This window comes from Paroedura picta, chromosome 1 (assembly GCF_049243985.1).
Source record: "Paroedura picta isolate Pp20150507F chromosome 1, Ppicta_v3.0, whole genome shotgun sequence".
Classification (NCBI taxonomy): Eukaryota; Metazoa; Chordata; class Lepidosauria; order Squamata; family Gekkonidae; genus Paroedura; species Paroedura picta.
In genome coordinates this window covers 124,235,759-124,255,678 of record NC_135369.1, presented here as the reverse complement: position 1 = coordinate 124,255,678, position 19,920 = coordinate 124,235,759, and the positions used below count along the sequence as shown (strand labels likewise).

At 41.8% G+C, this 19,920-nt stretch overlaps 1 protein-coding gene across 4 annotated transcripts in view; it reads right to left on the bottom strand.

Moving 5' to 3' along the window:
* The window catches only part of SCML4 (Scm polycomb group protein like 4), a 125,174-nt gene extending 110,183 nt beyond the window's left edge, over positions 1-14,991 (bottom strand). For all 4 annotated transcript variants that reach the window (XM_077302706.1, XM_077302723.1, XM_077302696.1 and 1 more), the window contains exon 1: positions 14,657-14,991. The gene's annotated coding sequence lies outside the window, so the exon portion shown is untranslated. The remainder of the gene's footprint in view (positions 1-14,656) is intronic.
* Between the last annotated feature and the right edge of the window lie 4,929 nt (positions 14,992-19,920).

The following is a 19,920-nucleotide window of genomic DNA, read 5'->3' as shown; positions in this document are numbered from 1 at the left end:
ACCCACCCAGCTGCCTCCATTCATCATCAGAGTAGTATGTTTTGTTGGCAGAGCTATCTAGCTGGGGGGAAAGAGCACAAGATGGAAGAAAGGGGAATCCCAAAGCCATTCTTTGGGATCATGGAATAGCCAAAGAAATTAAAGGGGGATAGGGTAAATCAGTGGTCCGCAACCTTTTTATCACCATGGACCGGTCAGCGCTTGACAATTTTACTGAGGCCTGGAGGGGGGGGGTAGTCTTTTGCCGAGGGACATCACTGCCGCTGCCTGAGCCCCTGCTCCACTTGCTTTCCCACTGGTGCCCCTGACTTCCCGTGCCCAATGGGGGGTGCTGCCAGCAGCAGCTGCGCAGTGCCACACCGAGGGGTAGACTCAACCATGGTGGCTGCCGGAGAGCACCAAAGGTGAGCTGGCAGCAGAGTGGCAGGGCAGCCTCCGAGGCAGCAGCCGGGGAAGAGGATGAGGAGGAGCTGCGGCCTGGTACTGACTGACTTACCCAGCTGGGGTAAATTGTGTGGTCCACTGTAAGAAGAAACATCCTACATGAGAAGGAAGAAGAGAAGGCTAGGAAGGGAAGCGTTTTTGTTGTTTTTTACACATGTGATATAAATCAACTGTATGACAAAAGTAAAACATACAATGACCAGAAAATTATTTCTGGTTCACCATCATTGCCATATCAACAAAGATCAGATGTGAACATAATCAGCTCCAAAGATCACAAAAGTGATTTAAGCCTCAGATATGAAAAGTTTTAAAGAAGGGGAACAGTCTATCACAGAAATATTTTACCTCATTATTGAGGTACAAGATTATGTTTTGTAGATTCTATCCCATTTGTCACATGGATATCAGTAATAGCTTATTCAAAACCCTGCCATTCTTGATGCATTGTGAGAGATGCCTTTGCTGGTTTTTGAAGAGGATAGTAGGAGTAGCCATATGCACCAAGGGCCTTTTAGTCTTTTCCCTATCTTTGCCCCCCCCCCATGAAGTGATAATGTATCCTGGAGCTGGGAGGGGGGAATAACAGAAAATTCTGATTCTCCCTACAAGGGTGATGGAAATAGCTAACAGGAACCTTTCCTGATTTAATATCTGTGATACAAAGGGGCACAGAACACAGGGAAAAATGTAAAATTCATTATAATCCTGGAAATAATGTGATAACCCACTGTCTGTTACTAATACTATATAGTCACAGAATCTGGCTGAATATCTTGTATGTTTTTGTGTGTAATAAAGCTATGTCCATCATCTTTCATGAAACAATGAATATAGCAGTAGCTTATCTTTTTAAAGTTCCTTCACAGTCTCTGGTTACCTAGGCAATACCTGTGATTAGAAGAATCCTCACAATATTAGCATTTTCTAGTATTGTAACTCTACTCATAGCATACCGGTGTAGATGTGACTATTTTTCTGTCAAAGCATTTCTCCTCAGGGAAATTCCTACAGAACAGCACTGAAAAACAGCAATATCCTATTATAAGAATTCTATGTAATTCAACTGAAATATTTCCTAAACATATAACACTGTATATGTATACTAGAACAATATTCTGCTCTCAGTTGTGTAGAAAACGCTATACTGCCCTTTTAAATTTTAAATTATCTTTCAAAATAAGGAATTACTTTCTTAGCTTCAGCAGCTTTGGACTCAGTCAAATGGTACAGAAGGACACTGGCAATATTACTCACCTAATAGAAGAAAATAATTTGAAGCTGGGCACCTAGACAAATTGATTATAACTAGAGCTGCCTCTGAAACTCACAAACAGCAGAATTTTATGGGGGGAAAATATTGCAATTCCTCCATAACATCTAAAAATTTCCATCTTTATTTACCAAATTCTATAATGCTTTCAGTACTCTCCACTGTTAATATGTATCCTAAGCTTTCCAACACAGTCTTTTCACTGTCCATGGTCTTAAAAAAATATACAAGTATATCTATATTATTAAGATGTTTACATTCCCAGAATATTTCTTATGCAAAGACAAGCAGATGCACAAAAAAGTTCTATCAAGGACAGCATATCTTTAAGAGGGTGGGGTAATGTAGAACAAGAGGATGCTTCCATAATTTTTCATTACCATTTTTGGTGAAGGAAGATGAGAGATATAGAGAAGGAAGGAGATAAAGTTAACAATAACATTATAGTCTCTCTCACTATCCCTAAATATTATTCTCTGACAGTACTGTACTGCTGTTAAAGATACAGAAAGGACATAAATTAAGCCTGGATCTGTAAGCTAATGAACAGCAATGACTTGTTGCCTAAAGGCCTCTTAAGAAGGGAGTGGCAGGCAAAGATTCCCACACCAGTGATGAGTCCTTTGGCCCATTCTGCATGGCGGAACCCACAACAGGCCACCAGCGATGCATTGCTGTGGAGCTACATGATTTTCATTAGTCTGTGTCCACACTAAAATTAGTTCTGCTATATAGCAGATTAGTTCTGATACATGTGGGAGGGGGCTGCAGGAAGGGGTGTTTTTTGCAGGAAGGTGGGAGTGCATAGTTTGGAAAGACATCAATTCTGGAATCTGGATAGGCAGCAGAGTTAGGGAGCAAATCTAGCCCAAGGTTTCCTGTTGTCAAAAGCTACTGACAAGGGATATACTACATAACTATTCAAATTCATTGTGCGTCTTGCAAATAGCTCAACTTTCAAGATGATAAAATGAATGCCTCAAGAATGGAGGTTGACAGGGTATAGGAATTCTGGCAGGTGCTGTTACTTTCCTGTGACAGTTCATGCTTTCTTTACTTTGCACATTAACCTATATTTAGCATTTTACTCCTCAATGCGTATATTGGTCGTTTCTATCTATTGCTATATTTAGTGAAAGCAGAAAATGTTGATATGAGCATGCCATAGTAATTTGCAGGAAATGTAGTTTTCTAGCATCTATGGGACTGTATAAATTGGATGCTGTTGAGATAAGGAACTTGTGAGTGATTTAGGTTCTTGCATAATTCTCTGTGTAATAAGTATGGATTGTTGCATTCAGATTTCTTCTATGTGTGTATTCAGTTTAAGAAAATAATTTTCTGGAACGGAATGAAAAAGTCTTAAAAAATCAAAGCACACAAGTGTGGTAAAGCAGTAATCCTTTTGAAAGTTTAAATGTTTCCTTTGTTTCCACTAATGAAACTTGGAATGATTCCTGCTATAAATTTTAAAAATTTGCATAACTAAAATACTGAAGTAGAAAAAGAGGACAGACTTCTGAGTGTCAAATGAAAAGCATGGTACAAGGGAGACACTGAACAAATTAGTTTGGAATCAAATGGATACCATTTCTAGCATATGCAGAATTTTGCTGTATACATTAAATTAAGCATTTTATAAAATGGAAGTGAATAATGTAGTTAATATCTTTAACTTCTTGATAAAGCAGGATATGCCTGTTTCTTTTCCATTCAGGAAGCTTTTTTTCCCAAGTAAGCAAGACTTTAACCAGTCATTTTTCACATGATTTTTCGTATAATCTCTCACCAAGGAAAGAATGCATGAAATGTTCTTTCACTTGCAATGCAGTGTTTATGGAGTTAATGAAAAGCAACTTTTGCCCAGTTGCAAGGAACAGTCCTTACAAGTAAAACAGATTTTTCAATAGCAAGGTATGCTGGGAAAATGCATGGGAAACTGTAAGGGCCATTTCGCACGGCTTCAAAGTAGCAGAATGGTTGCTATTTGGAAACGCTACTAATTTGCCATAACCCACGACGTCGTAGACAATCTGCAACAATCCTGAAACCAATCAGCAAAAAGCGCTTCGTTGTGGCGCTTTCAGGGGAATCCAGAAAAGTGGATTCACCCTCCGGATAGCGATACACTCCTGCAACCAATCTGCAACAGTAGCGCTAAAGACCTGTGCGTTACCATTGTTGCTGGTTCTTCAAAGTCCCTCCCCCTGGCTCTCTCCTCCAAACTTCCGGCGAAGCGATCGCCATTTTTTTTTCTCCGAGTGAGCGGGGATAAACGCACCGGCGAGCCTCTTTCTGTTTAGAGGCTTCCCTGGCTTCAGTCCTTCACCTTTAGTCACTAAGCACAAACCACTGAAAAGCCCGTTTGCTGAAATAAAGTCCCTTTATTTTTTACAAATAAATTCAGCCGAAAACCGGGCCCGTGAGAAGGGGGGGGGGATTTTTTTTTATCACTCGAGGCAGCGTGCAAACGATCATACAATCAAACGACAGCTCACATTAGGCAGCTGGATGGGTCTCTCCGTAGCAACGAATCTACCTAGATTCGTTGCTATGGGTCGTTTTTTTTTTTTAAACCTTTCTTAAAGGGAAAGGGGCTGTTTGGGAGCATGCTAACGGCTGCCCATTGGCTGCTTGACGGCCAGGGGCGGGACGAGCTTGGCAATAGCACTTCCTTTCTAGCGATTTCTGCCGAGACCGGAAGCCTGTGGGAAACGCTAAAAAACGCAACTGATTCCACTACAAAGGCAGGTATGCATAACGACGAATTCCACTATTTTAAATGGCGATTTTTCATTCCGCAAACAATTTGCAACAAAGATCCCTGTGCGAAAAGGCCCTAAGTCATGCTTACTACATCACTATATTTAACTCATGGCTATAAAGCACACCTCTTTGGAAAAATTATTTATTCTTCAATGGTATTTAAAAATATGGCTAACTGTAGTTGTTAGGTACCATACATAATTTGTGAGATGTTTACCAGGAAGCATTGATATTGTACCAGGTAGAGCTATATATTTATTTCATTTTATATTACCTCATTTATTCCCCACTTTTCTCTCCAGTGGGGTGGGGACCCAAAGTTTCTCAGATCCTAATCCAAACACTGCAACATGCTGGTTTTGCCACAAAAGCAACTAGGGGATTCTGAGGTCCATTCCTCACAAGTTTAATGTAGCAGGAGTGTGGCAAATTGTAATCGCTACTAATATGCAGTTATGCACGACATCGTACACAATCTGCCACACTCCTGAAACAGTCCCGCTAAAAGCGCTTCGTTGTAGCGCTTCCAGGGAAATCCCAAAAAGTGGATTCACCCTGTGGAAAGCGCTACACTCTTGCAAACAATCTGCAACAGTTTCGAAAAAGTTCTGTGCATTACCATTGTTGCGGTTTCAGCAAAGTCCCTCCCCCTGGCTCTCTCCTCTGAACGTCCGGCGAAGCGATCGCCATTTTTTTTCTCGGAGCGAGTGGAGAGCAATGAGCAGGCAAGCCTTCATTCACCCAGCGAGGCTTCTCTGGCTGCAGTCCCTCCACAGAGCTGCTTCAAAGCTCCCCTCAAGTCACCAAGCACAACACAGCCCTGTAGTTTCCTTTATTTTCAGCCGAAAATCGCACCCGTGCACGGGGGAGGATTTTTTTTCACTCAGGGGAGTGTGGCAATGATAAAATGGCAGCTCACATGCCAGCTGCCAGCTAGATGGGTCTCTACGTTAGGAGGAAGCAAGGAATCAAGGCATAATCGTTGCAACATGTGTGTGTTTTTTTTAAAGGGAAAACCTTTCTTAAAGGTTTCTGTTCTTAAAGGGAAAAGGTTTTTTCCGGAGCATGGTAACAACTGCCCACTGGCTGCTCATTTGATTGACGGCCAGGGGCGAGACAAAGCAAGGAAAAAATCGCTTCCTTTCTAGTGATTTTTGACAAGACCGGAAACCTGTGGGAAACGATTGAAACGCAACTGGATTCCACTACAAAGGCAGGTATGCGTTACGCCGAATTCCACTATTTTAAATTCCTTTTTTTCTTTCTGTAATCAATTTGCCACATTGATCCTGGTGTGGAATGGGCCTGAATGTCCCATATTATGCTCTTTCTTATATACACAGAGAAATGTTCTCCAGCTTCAAATCAAATTCAAAAACCTTTAATGGCATATAAAACATCATAAGAACAAGGGTAATTCATAATTATAATTAATTGATAACCATTCTGAGTTTTCTTAGATAGATAGACAGACAGACAGATTTTTATTTTTCATTTATAGAAGAAACAGAGTATATATATATATATGAATAAATTGTTATACATTATATCACATTAATACAAAATGAATAATTTTATCCTCGTTTATATTATCTTCTCAGATAGTTTAAGTAGGGGCCCCATTGTTCTTGAAAATCTTCTTCTGTTTTTCCGTTGACTAACAGTGTCAATTTAGCCATTTTGACCATTCTGAGTTTTCTGATTATGATACTGGTGCCTGCCCAAAGGTGAGCTTTTGTTTGACTCCTACCCCCACCCCTATTGAGCCTCACAGCCTAGGCTTTTCTGGGGCTTTTTGACTTTTCCACATTTTGTTGGTTCTGCCACCATACTGCTTTGGTTTATTCCTAATTTCCACATGTATTTTTGTGCCTTTAAATTTCATCTCTGTTTTTTTGTTTGTTTTTCTCTGGGGTTTTTCCAACAGTTTTGAGACCAATTTTACTCTAATATTTTTTCTGGAAGCCAATTTTAATTCGGCTTTTTTTTCTACTACATACTGCTTCTATCAGTTTCTTTGTCTCACCCACCTCCAGCACACTTTTCAATTATTAGACTGTCATCACCATTAAAACACACACATCAGATGAGTGATTTCAATTTTTTAAAAGCTCTACAAGATCAGTAGTGTAGTGTTTTAAGGATAGTTTAAGTAGGTTCTCGAATTCCCAGCTTTCTTTAAACATAGATAAATAAATAAGTCTCTATCCCTATTCCTTGCAAAGATATACCCTTTTCACTATATTTCCATGAAGGAAGAAGATACTTACTTTAAAAAAATGAAAGCTGGGAATTCAGATAACATACTTAAACTATCTTTACAGCACTGCATTGTTACATCAATATCATTTGTTTAAAAATGGGGCTGGTGTTCTGACATCACCAGTAATGACACCATTGACAACAGAATCCTCCCTTAAAAATCTTCATTATTTTAGCCACATGTGGAAGAAAATTAATTGACTAAAAATAGGGAGGGCAGACAAACAGAAGAACCCTGCCTAAACCAATTTCACTGCTTATGGATCAACTTCCAAGAAAATCAGGAGTAACCTCAGTGTATGGAATTGGAAAAGGGCCTGTTTTCCCACAAAAGTTATTTTCTCCACAAAGCTATAGTTGAAGTAATATGGATATCTTCTGTGAATGTTCCATTCATTGGTGGACTTAGAGGCCACAGCCCTGGGAGGGATCTCACTCCTTGCCTTGCTCTTGCCCTGCCTCCCCCAAACAGATACCTAACAGAGGGGCTTTAGAAGGAGATGTTTAGCCCACATGCACTACAGTGTGACAGCAGGCGCTCCCATCTCCCTTGCAGAGGGTGACAGTTTGTGGTGGCTGGGCTCCTTGCCCACTATGCACAGGGATGTCCTGATGTTAAACTGTCCCTTGGCAAGGAGTGCCCCTCCAAGGCTATAGGCACTATAAAGCTTTCCCAACTGGTTTTAATGGCCAATCTGCCCCTCATCCCACCATGTCTTTTCTTTTTGCTTATCCTAGTATCGGTTCCCTTGCCTTGCCTTGCATTTTCCTTTAATGGTTTGGCTTTTTTTTTTGGCCATTGCCTTAATCCTAATCACACAGAGAGAAAGAGAAGGGGAGCTCACCCAAGTAACAAATGTGTTTTTTAAATAATTTTAAGATGAGTTGCTAAAAGGTAGGATGCCAGTGACTTAGTGATATATGGATCCTTATCTCATAAAAAAGAAAGAAAGCTCATTCTTCTCAAGTATTGGGGTAATCCACCTCACTGAATTTGGGACATTAGATAACTAGATGAGCCAAAGTACTTATCTTCCCCATATTGTGGAAACACCCGCATTCTGAAAAGGGAACTCCCCAAAAAAGCAACCTTTCGTTACTGGTGTTAATACAGTATGCAGTCCAGCAGCCAAAAAAATCACAATATTGGGGAACTGTCATGGACTTTAACTATGCTGGTAAAGTAGCAGACACCCCCTTCCATGACTGAAATAATATGACCTACCTAAGGGTTCTGTCAAAGTTACCATTCCTGCTGAGATATTGATTCAGGCGGGTAGTAGTGCATACACTCCAAAGCTCATGCCTTGAATAAATCTTTGTTGGTCTTAAAAATGCTACTGGACTCTATTTCTGTTGAAATATTGTTCTAGTTGATATGTTATATTTATGATGTTCTATGTAATTACCCTATGATGTTTTATGTAAACCACCCATAGCTGTATGGAAGGGCGGAATAAAAATATGAATGAATGAATGAATGAATGAATGAATGAATGAATGAATGAATGAATGAATTGTCCATTGCAAGCAAGGGGATACACCCTTCTTGCTCATGATTTGGGCTTTTGAAACCTAGCATCCCTTTGAGCCTTTGGAATGCTATTTTTTTCACTGCCCATCATGAATAGTAAAACTGGAGCAAAGCCTAGTTGTTCCAGTCTCTGATCAACCAGCCTCTTCCACTTACTCTGGAAGGAATATAAAGGTAAAGGTAAAGGTATCCCCTGTGCAAGCACCGAGTCATGTCTGACCCTTGGGGTGACGCCCTCCAGCGTTTTCATGGCAGACTCAATACGGGGTGGTTTGCCAGTGCCTTCCCCAGTCATTACCGTTTACCCCCCCAGCAAGCTGGGTACTCATTTTACCGACCTCGGAAGGATAGAAGGCTGAATCAACCTTGAGCCGGCTGCTGGGATTGAACTCCCAGCCTCATGGGCAAAGCTTTCAGACAGCTGCCTTACCACTCTGCGCCACAAGAGGCTCTTGGAAGGAATATACTCCTAGTCTAAAAAGAAGTTTCGATCTATAATTTTAAAGAAAGTCTTAATCCTGAGTCTAAATACATCCAGCCAAACTACTGATTTTAATGAAGAAATTGCAAATTCTTAACAAATTGGACACACATTTTGATAATCTGGTTAATTTTCTCAGGTATTTAAATAAAAAGTAATGAATAGTGTTAGACCTTTGTCTTGTTAAAAGCTCTACCTTCTCTTAGGGCCATTAGTCTCCACAGTGGATTCATCATGAAGGCAGACTGGCATTGCCAAACACTCGGTGACTGCTTTATACATAGCTAATTTGGAGGCGCTTGTCAGCATGTGTTTGGTGGATGTCACACAATTTTGCTGTGGCCTTCAACCTTGTTGGCTCTGTTCTCAGCTCCTTGGGGTTTATTTTCACTGCTGAGGGAGAAGAGGATGATGACTACAACAGAAACAGGAACACACCAGCATAACAGAACTGATGATTGGATTGTTGCTCTCCCAGATTCAACAAATGTAAGAAAACTCACTTGGTAGGAGCAAGAAGAGACATTCTGTTAGATTAAACTTCTCAGCATCTTTTTTTGCAAGAGTGGCCTGACAGATCTTCTATGCAAAAGTACAGCATAAAATAATAGCCTTTTAGTATTCTTTATTTACAGAACTTCAAACTCAGAATTATGTAGCAGTCATTCTCAACATGGAGGCCCTATTTAACTATAATTTATTTTATTTTATTGATTTCAAATGTTTAGACCACCACTCCCAGAAACTACCGGCTTGTGGCAGTTTACATACATATAAAATCCCATAAAAACAATGAAACATCCAAATAAAACCCATAATATTATGAATATTATGATGAACTTTGTCCTACTTATCCACCTCCTCTTGCATTGGGGAAAAACTTAGGGCCATTCCGCACCCAATTAAAAAAGTGAAATACTCACCTAATGCAAACATCATATTTTTGGCATTTGGCATGACGTTGCCAGCATCCAGTGTCCCAGCAGCAATCCGGCAGCTACATCCTCCATTTTAAAGCGATAGCTGGGGAATCCCCAAAAGTGGATTCCCCCAGCCATGTTGTGCGAGTGGGAGGAGAGCAACCAGCAATCCACACGCCAAGTACACATGCATCACCAAAGTGGATAAAGTTGCATGATCTCCATCTCCAGTGCCCACCCTCAAGCCCGCCTCCCTTTCCCTTCTACCTGGAACGGGGCTTTTTTTTTTGTAGCAAACTGCCTGGGGTAATGAATATGCATTGCTTAGTCCAGGCAGAGAAAAAAAAGATCCCCCCACCAGTTGATGCACAAAGTATGCCTCTCATAGCCCCCCCCCCCCAAATTAAGAACATTACTTTTCTTGAGCTTTAAGGCTGTACGGTGGAATTAAAATAAGCACTATGCATCTATTATTAGATGCATAGGCATCCCAATTTCACTAAAAAAAACCCCACTTGTATCGCTGTCCCTTTCAAACAGGGGAAAAGGTGATTGGCTGCCTGCCATGAGTGACAGGCGGGGGGAGAACCGCATGTATAGCGTGTACTTCCCCTCTGCCACTTCAGGCAGCCGTGAAGCATACCAGGAAGCAGAAAAAAGCAGCAGAAAAAAGCAGGAGAGCAAGCAGGTGAGAAATGGCATGGGGCATGATTTTTTATAGAGTCACATAATTTCGCTGGTGTGACGCTATTTTTTTAATGTGCAGAAAAGCCCTTATTAAGGAGGAGGAGGAGGAGGAGTCAGCTTTTATACCCCACTTGTCACACCCAATGGAGTCTCAAAGTGGCTAACAATCACTTTCCCTTCCTCTCTGCACAGCAGACACTGTATAAGGTGGGTGAGGCTGAGAAAGCTCTGAAAAACTGCTCTGTGTGAACAGGACTGTGATTAGCCTAAGGAAACCCAGCTGGCTGCATGTGGAGGAGTGAGGAATCAGACCTGGCTTGCCAGCTTAGAAATTGAGTTTCAAGTGGGTAGCCGTGTTGGCCTGAAGAAGCAGAACAAATGTTGAGCCTTTAAGACCAACAAAGTTTCATTCAAGATATGAGCTTTTGTGTGCACACATACTTTCTCAGATACAGTGTTGCTGCTCTTAACCACTATACCAAGAGCAAAACAGACCTTTGTAAGAAAACACAAAAGGTCACAAAGAGAAAAGAAAAAGAACAATTACCCTTATTAAAAATAAATGATTATGTATAGTGCAAACAATCTCAGTGAAGTGTAACGATTTCTGAATGTCCTAAAAGCAAATGACTTGATGGTGGATGCTCTCTCACTACACCACAGCCCCTCCCCAATAGCAGACACTGATAACAAGAGGAAGAATAGTGCAGAAGTTTCTATATCCAAAGGCTAAAAGCATAGTATCTTTCTAATCCAATGCCCCAAACTTTATGAAAACAGAAGTTTAAAATGTAGTTGAAGCAAACATTACAAACTCTACCCCTACCCCCACCAAAATAGTTCAAAACAGTATTCAGCAGCAACAGCTTTCATTATGGCTTGGGAAGAGATGGTGCCAGAAAGGACATTATATCACCTTCCTTTCAAAGAGGTATTTTCTCCAAGACTGTTTCCATATGAATGTTCTGCTTGACCTTTGCTTCCCTACAGGAATACTGCTTCTGGGGACATTCCATGAAGTTATATATTATTCATCCTGTTTCTGTGCTTTCCCCTGCTTTGGTATGATCTTTTTGGAACAATCACTATCAAAGCACCTTTGGATCATTGGTTGCCAGTGCTGTTCCAGATCAAGTTTAAGGTTCTGATATTGACCTTCAAGGCTATTTGCAGTATGGGCCCAACATGTCTCAGGAACTGTCTACCTCCTTATGCCCCCTGCAGAGCACTCAGCTCTGCAGGAACAAATATGTTGGTGATCCCCAGCCCACATGAAGTGTACCTGGCCTCGACATGAAGTGTACCTGGCCAGGGGCTTCTTGGTTCTGGCCCCTACCTGGTGGAATTAGCTCCGGGAAGAGCTATGGGCGCTGTCGGAGCTGACACAGTTCTGCAGGACCAGCAAGATGGAGCTCTTCCACTGGTCATTTAGTTGAGGCTGGGGCAAGGAAGAACTTGGGGTACCTCTTCTAGACAGATATGAGACATCTTATTTATCATTGGCCATCTCCCTTGAGGCATGGGGTCAGGTGGGGAGGTGGTTCGCCAGGGTGGGGATAGAGTTCTTATTGAGGGTAACCTGTTGCTACCACCTTTACACATTGATCTTATTGTATTTAATGTACTTTACTGTGTTTTATGGTTTTTATCATGTGTAATTCGCTACAAGCCAGCTAGTCCGGGATTGTAGTAAAATGATAGATAGATAGATAGATAGATAGATAGATAGATAGATAGATAGATAGATAGATAGATAGATAGATAGATAGATAGATAGATAGATAGATAGATAGATAGATAGATAGATAGATAGATAGATAGATAGATAGATAGATAGGCAGGCAGGCAGGCAGGCAGGCAGGCAGGCAGGCAGGCAGGCAGGCAGGCAGGCAGGCAGGCAGAGGGGGAGGGGGAAGGGGGAAGTTGGGCATTTTTTCAGGGCCTGCCCACATCAGCACCTGTTTCCCTGCCTCAGCCCTCCCTGCTATTTTTCCCACATACTCATTCTGGGGGGCTTAAAAAAACCCTAGGGCATTCTAGTGTACCTTTCCACTTATAATGCTGCAGGAAAAAAGCTACAGTTGCCTTCTTTTCTCAAAATGAACTGTTGCAACAGATCATTATAAATGATATCTAGAGTGGGCTGATGCAAGGGAAGTGTAGAAGAAAGTGTCATGAAGATGCTCTGTTTCCAGTGCCCAAACGTCTGCATTCACAGCAACAAGAACTACACAGAGAATCATCCCCCTGTGGAAGCACCCAAAGAGGATACTTTTAAAAGATGGTATTAAAATTAATTGGATGCCATTCTAAAAGTGGTAGCTGCTTTGTTTTGGTAAATGGCTAAGAAACTATCATAGATTGTATGGGCACAATATCTTCTTTCACTGATGCTTCAGGTTGTTCAAATTCACAAAGCAGCTAGTTTCATTTATTTTATTCCTTGTTGCATTGATGTACATGTTACACCAAGCATTTTGGTTACAAATGCTTCAAACAGTTCTCCCAAGACTATATATCCAGCTGCCACATTTGTACAAGGCTTTATGTGAAGATTGATTCTGACAAGAGATTCATCTCAAATTTTTGATCTAGCTTAGGAAGTAGTACAATTTTTTTCCTCTAGCAGTGGAAATTAAACCACTCTTAGTATTCCTCACAGGGCAACATTAGACAAGTGTTTTAATCTTTTATTTTTAAATCATAAAGTAAAACAATCACCATAAGAGTATGCTTTTTAAAATCCCTGGTTAGTGAATAAGAAAGCAATCTACTGAACTTGATATTGCTAAAGGATCTTTAAACACTGATAGTCCAGAGGTCAGCAGATATTCTGTTGATTAAAGTTGACATATGCTATTGAAGCCTGATCCACCAATAGGTTAAATTGGAATATTGGAATATAAGTCCAAACAGGTTCATTAAAATGTATTAAACATAAAATCAACCTAAATCCAACTTCCCTGAGCTTTTTTTGTTTGGGCATCACAGCCAACATTAGCTTTGGATTTGTCTCGAAAGGATTATCCTAAACTGGAAGCAGTCATGCTGACCATATATCTGAGACCGGCAGGAGAATTTCAGTACAGTTATCCCTCTGTTTTTCTGGTTACAGTCCTTAGAGAGTCAGGCAGCAACCAACACCATGTTCTACTAATTTACTCGTGTTGTGTTGTTGTTGTTTTTTAAATATCTGTGAACAAGTCTTTGAAGATCATTTTTTAAATGACTAACCACTACTGAAACAACATGCATACATAAATTCATGGTAGTTTTATTGGGGGGGGGGTGAATCTCAGGAAAATATTTCACATGAGTGGAAACCCCACACAAATGAGAAGATCTTGTTCGCACCTAAAGCGCTTTCATGGGCTCTAATTTATGAACTATGGGGGCTGGCAGGGAGCAAATTCCAAATGATGCACATTGTTCAATTACCAGTAATAACCCCCTGGGTCTAGGGTGAGAGGGGCACTGGACAAGCTTTAAAATCAAATGAAAAATGCCGTCCACCTGACGTGTATGAAAAGTATAGAAAGATCTCTCTTTTTACTTGGCTGTAGCACTGAACAACCACTAAATATCCGTTTTAAAAGATACAGAAGAATAAAGAAGAGCCAAACAGATTTTAAGCTAAAATTGTGTTCTAAGTTACATGCTTCAGCTCTTTCAATATATATTTTAAATATCCTGCTTAAAATGTACACACAGATCACTTCCTGTGTGTTTAAACAGTGAGCCAGGGAGACTGGCATAAGTTTTCAGGTATAAAAAGAGAATTTTCAGATGAATTTTTAATCCCCTACAAAATCTGTGATGATAAACGCAGTGTTTATATTCTGCAAAAGCAACACATAGCCCTTTACCCATCAAACATGGGAAAAGTCCACTTAGACTGACATATAAAGAATCTTCATGGCAATCAAATTCATCATTAAAAAAAACAGAATCGGAGCCACTCTTGACTCTCAGACACATGCACTCCTTAAAAACACAACAGGCAGCAGACTTCCATCAGCTGCATCTTGCCGCACTGAACTGTTCCAAAGAAGATACTATTAATTAACACCAACAGGGTTAAACTTAAGATGTGGCTTTTAAATGTTATCTGAAATTGTACACTAGGGATGTAGGCATGCATACCTGATTCATGTAAAGAGATGATGCTCTTTAAAAATATTGAGATCTATAGCAGGGCATGCTAGTAGCATGACAGCTGGTTTTTAATAACAAAATGACTCAACAGCAGTAACAAAGCATAAGAAAAAAGAACAGCCCCTCACACTTACCTATTGCGTATGTTGAAGGATGGATCGTTTTTTTTACAGACACCAGATATTTTGGCCCAAAGAGTAGAAGACTTGGAGCACGTGCACACAGACCATTCTATGAGCCATCTTCTCCCTATCCGTTAGCACACCATGCATCTCCATCGGCTCCGCTCGCCAGCTGCAAACATCTCATTAGACTAATGCATTCAGCACAGGCAGAAAACTCGATTTACCATAGCTACAGCAATGAATTTCCATTACGATGACAGCTTCAACCACATCATGTCCGGAAAACCAGCCAACCACTGCCTTTTAAAGAACACACACACACACACACACACTTTACATGCAGAAAATGAGGCCTGTGTGTGTGCTGTGTTTTCTTCCTCTCTGAGCAGCTAAGCTAAAGGGGGGGGGGGTGTTGTGTTGTGAAGTCTGCATCAAAAAGTAAAAATAATTTGCACTTTTCTGCTTGAAAATAAGTAATGTCCTTCACAGCAACAAGAATTTTGTGACAACGATCAGAGTGGGTGTTTGGAACCTCTCTTTTTCAACTATCCCTCCTCGGTTGCCATAGTAACCAGACTGTATCATCATCTCTTTGTCCCAGGCATGCAGCAATGTGGCCCAGTATTGCGCTTTACACAACATTAGTGACACGAAGGATCTGTCGCTTGGATTTGCAAGAAGGGCAGCAGGAGGCAATGTTTTTTCACATGACAAATGTTTTCACCACCATTTTTGTAGTCTGGCAGTTTCACATACTTTTCATTACATACAGACCTATGCCGTATCAGGTGTAGATAAAGCAACAGCTGTAGGGGGCAATGTATCTACAAAATCTAGTGAGTTGAAGGCAAACCTGAACAGTCTGAGGCAGTAAGCCAAAGGGGCAGGGGAGTTGCTACTTCACAGCAGTCCTCAAAGGGGAGAAGATCTTCATCTTGTAAGACACACGTCAGATTGCTGGTAACGGAGGAAACTCTGACACTTATAAAATGAAACAATTATTTTTAAAGGTGTCATCTTTCTCTACAAAGGGCTGTTGCATTATATATTGTATAATAAAATAATGTGTTTTCTGTAACATACAGACCTCAAATAAAAATATAATATATTCTAAAGAACTAGATCAGACCAAAATCCATGTAGTTTTATATTCTGTTTCGAGCATTTGTCAGCTGGATGCCTCTGACAAGACTCAGGCCTAGCATGATGGCCAGAGACATGTCAAGTTGTTCTGCTCTTTCATTGTTTGATAAGCCAGCAGTGTACATGGAGCAGGCTTTCTCAGCCAGGGTTTCTTGAATGGGTGGCAGTTAATTAATTTTTGATACACATTTTTAAATTCATTGGACATTTATTGGTTGATATGGTCAAGTCTACCCACTCTTTCTCCCGAATTAGGCTCTGGTAGACCTTAATCTGTGTAAACCATTCTTAAACAATTCTTAAAACTAGTATGCTTTAGAATCATAGAATCATAGAGTTGGAAGGGCCATAGAGGCCATCTAGTCCAACCCCCTGCTCAACGCAGGATCAGCCCTAAGCATCCTAAAGCATCTAAGAAAAGTGTGTATCCAACCTTTGCTTGAAGACTGCCAGTGAGAGGGAGCTCACCACCTCCTTAGGCAGCCTATTTCACTACTGAACTACTACCGAATTTCCACAATCCAGCAATCCTGTTACTTGGTCAAAAAAGGAAACCAGGTTGGTCTGACAGGGCCTGTTGGAGACAAATCCATGCTGACTTCCTTGGATCACCAAATTGTCTTCCAGATGTTTGCAGATCGCTCCCTTTAATATCTGCTCCATTGTCTTCCCCACAACAGAGGTCAGACTCACTGGTTTGTAGTTTCCTGGGTCAACCTTCCTCCCTTTTTTGAAGATCAGAATGTTTGCTCTCTTCCAGTTCTCCGGGACATCTCCAGTCCTTAAAGAGGTCCCGAAGATGATGGACAATGATTGTGCAAGTTCTCTGGAAAGTTCTTTGAGTACTCTCGGGTGCATTTCATCCGGCCCAAGGGATTTGAACTCATCAAGTGCAGCTAAATGCCTCTCGACAACCTCTCTGTCCATGTCAACCTGCCACCCAGACACTATCTCTTGGCTACTGCCATCTCTAGATGTGCCTAAACCCTTTGACCTGTGGGAAAAAACAGATGTAAAATAGGCGCTGAGCCTTTCTGCTTTCTCTGCATCCTCCGTTAGAGTTTGGCCATCTGCACCTAACAGTGGGCCTATTGCCTCCTTTACTTTACGTTTGCTCCTAATATAACTGAAAAATCTTTTCTTCTTACAGTGGGCTTCCCTGGCCAATCTTAGCTCACTCTCAGCTTTGGCCTTTCTGATGATTGATCTACAGTGCCTAGTAACCTGTAGGTACTCTTCTTTAGAGCTCTGTCCTTCCCTCTATTTCCTGAACATTTCCCTTTTCTTTCTTAGTTCCTCTTGAAGTTCTCTGACATCCAAATAGGCTTATTAGAGCTCCTGCAGTGTTTTCGTCTTTCTGGGATAGTTAATACTGACCAACAGGCAAGAGTTGGTGGATGAGGTGAAGGAGGTGGGGACCCTAGAGGGAAGTGACCATGTCCTCATAGAATTCCTTCTGAGATGGGGAGCCAAGGAAGCTTGTAGCCAGACGCAGATGTTGGATTTTCGTAGGGCAAACTTTAATAAACTCAGAGACATGATGAGTGTCATACCATGGATGAGAATGCTGGAAGGGAAGGGAGCATGTGAAGGGTGGGCGCTACTCAAACAGGAGCTATTGCGTGCTCAATCAATGACTATCCCAGAAAGACAAAAACACTGCAGGAGCTCTAAGAAGCCTATTGGATGAACAGAGAACTTCAAGAGGAACTAAGAAAGAAAAGGAAAATGTTCAGGAAATGGAGGGAAGGACAGAGCTCTAAAGAAGAAGAAGAGGAGAAGAAGAAGAGTTGGTTCTTATATGCCGCTTTTCCCTACCCGAAGGAGGCTCAAAGCGGCTTACAGTCGCCTTCCCATTCCTCTCCCCACAACAGACACCCTGCGGGGTGGGTGAGGCTGAGAGAGCCCTGATATCACTGCCCGGTCAGAACAGCTTTATCAGTGCCGTGGCGAGCCCAAGGTCACCCAGCTGGCTGCATGTGGGGGAGCACAGAATCGAACCCGGCATGCCAGATTAGAAGTCCGCACTCCTAACCACTATACCAAACTGGCTCTAAAGAAGAGTACCTACAGGTTACTAGGCACTGTAGATCAATCATAAGAAAGGCCAAAGCTGAGAGTGAGCTAAGATTGGCCAGGGAAGCCCATTGTAACAAGAAAAGATTTTTCAGTTATGTGAGGAGCTAACGTAAAGTAAAGGAGGCAATAGGGCCACTGTTGAGTGAGGATGGACAAACTCTAACGGAAGATGCAGAGAAAGCAGAAAGGCTTAGTGCCTATTTTACATCTGTTTTTTCCCACAGGTCAAAGTGTTTAGGCACATCTAGAGATGGCCATAGCCAAAGGACAATGACTGGGTGGCAGGTTAACATGGATAGAGAGGTTGTCGAGAGGCATTTAGCTGCACTTGATGAGTTCAAATCCCCTGGTCCAGATGAAATGCACCCGAGAGTACTCAAAGAATTTTCCAGAGAACTTGCACAGCCCTTGTCCATCATCTTCAGAACCTCTTTAAGGACTGGAGATGTCCAGGAGGACTGGAAGAGAGCAAAGAGAGCCTGGAGAAAAGGAGGTTGAGAGGGGACATGATAGCCCTCTTTAAGTATTTGAAAGGTTGTCACTTGGAGGAGGGCAGGATGCTGTTTCTGCTGGCTGCAGAGGAGAGGACACGCAGTAATGGGTTTAAACTTCAAGTACAACGATATAGGCTAGATATCAGGAAAAAGTTTTTCACAGTCAGAGTAGTTCAGCAGTGGAATAGGCTGCCTAAGGAGGTGGTGAGCTCCCCCTCACTGGCAGTCTTCAAGCAAAGGTTGGATACACACTTTTCTTGGATGCTTTAGGATGCTTAGGGCTAATCCTGCGTTGAGCAGGGGGTTGGACTAGATGGCCTGTATGGCCCCTTCCAGCTCTATGATTCTATGATTCTATGATTCTATTTGAAAGGTTGTCACTTGGAGGAGGGCAGGATGCTGTTTCTGTTGGCTGCAGAGGAGAGGACACGCAGTAATGGGTTTAAACTTATATGTATGGCCCCTTCCAACTCTATGAATCTATGATTCTATGATTCTATGGATTGAGCATGCAATCGCTCTTGTTTGAGCAGTGCCCACACTTCACATGCTCCCTTCCCTTCCAGCATTCTCATCCATGGTATGACACTCATCATGTCTCTGAGTTTATTAAAGTTTGCCCTACGAAAATCCAACATCCGTGTCTGGCTACAACCTTCCTTGGCTCCCCATCTCAAAAGGAATTCTATGAGGACATGGTCACTTCCTCCTAGGGTCCCAACCTCCTTCACCTCATCCACCAACTCTTGCCTGTTGGTCAGTATTAAGTCCAGTATGGCTGAACCTCTTGTGCGTTCATCTAAATGAAATTTTCAGCCAGGCAGGTCAGAAAGTTGCATGACTGAGGACGCTTTGCAGAGTTTGTTTCCCAGCACACATCTGAGAAATTGAAATTGCCCATGATTACAAGATCCTGCCACTTGGATATATTCCCACGCTGCTCACAAAGTGCAGCATCCACATCCTCTTGTTGGTCAGGTGGTCGGTAGCAGACATCAACCACCACACTGTTTGTTTTCCCCTTCCTTATTTTCACCCAGATGCTTTCCACTGTAGATATACTCTCCTTCACTAGAATTTCCTGACAGGTAAGCCCTTTCCTCACATACAGTGCCACTCCTCCACCTCTTCGATCTATTCTGTTTTTTCTGAACTGTTCATATCCATCCATTATTACATTCCAGTCATGAGAATTATTCCACCAAGTTTCTGTGATGCCTACTAGATCGTACCTTTCCATCAGCATGAGAAGTTCCAGCTCTTCCTTCTTTTGCCCATGCTTCGGGCGTTAGTATAAAGGCATCTGAATCCTTTTACTTTTGGTTCCCTATGAACTGGCCTTCGTGGTTGGGCTGCCCCTGCTCGGTCTCCTTCCTTACACTCCCTATGTTGAATGTCTCCTTCCCCTTGTGGCTTCAGTTTAAAGCTCTCCTGATGAATCTCCCCAGGTTCCTGCCAAACACATTCTTCCCCAATTTCGACAAGTGCAGTCCATCAGATGCTAGTAGGCCTTCCTCAAGAAAGCCTATCCCATGGTCCCAGAAACCAAATCTCTTC